Here is a 1,030-nt window from a genome sequence, read left to right on the forward strand (position 1 = left end):
GTTTAAAAATAATGTATGCCATGTAGGACTTGTTAATTATAAAAATATGCCGTTTGTAGGACAAGGGTTTAAACAACACGAACAATAAAATCACTCTCAATGACCAGGCTTACAAAAATCTGATCGCAATATTGTAGTTACAAATTTTATTTGATGTTGCTATTTCCTTTTGCTTCTATGCATTTCCCCATTAGAAAATATTTAAACTGGCTCTTCATCCAACACTAGTCAAGTAAACACGTAGATTTCACACAAAAATCAATATTACCTAATTAATAACAGAATTATCAAAAAAATGAGCAGAAATTGACAATACACACACTGTTTACAAATATTTCGGCTATCTTGTTTAACTTCAAATACTTTGTAGTTTGGAATAGTTGGCCATGAATGTTTCCGTTCAACAGAGTTTAGACTCGATCGAGACTGTTGTTGAATCCAAGACAATCCCCAAGTAGTTACCTTCATTCTGTTTGATATATAAATGGATCTTACGATCTCTAATATTTATAATCTTGACAGCATAATCAAAAAACAATTCCCAACCTCGCCCCTATTTAAACCCGTAACTAAAAATAGTATCAACAATTATACGGTTTTACTCATTCTGTCAATGTGTTCAAAAGACTGGACATTTGCCTTTTCCAAAATTTCGATGGTCTTGTAAACAGGATAATAACCTGATTTTTTGGTACGCGTGTTCCTGCCCCACTGAAACCCATTGTTTTTGCTGGGATGCTTGTTAGAAATGAGAAGGTATATCATTTCGGTCCCCCAGATCTCCTTCCCGCATTTCTAGTTCTCCGGGCCTGTTCATGGAAAAAAATTATATATCATGCGAAGACTGTCTTGAGATTTCCGATCTTAAAATCAAACTATAGCAAAAGTGTTCAGGGAATATTATATCTTAAGGCTTCCAAAGAATTTAGTTATAGCAATGTTCCCCAATTACTGGAATCTCTCCATTAAGTACTTCTATATTTGAGAATACAAATGAAAATTTAAAAAATCATTATCAAATTTGATATAT

This window comes from Penaeus monodon, chromosome 15 (genome assembly GCF_015228065.2).
Source record: "Penaeus monodon isolate SGIC_2016 chromosome 15, NSTDA_Pmon_1, whole genome shotgun sequence".
Taxonomy (NCBI): domain Eukaryota; kingdom Metazoa; phylum Arthropoda; class Malacostraca; order Decapoda; family Penaeidae; genus Penaeus; species Penaeus monodon.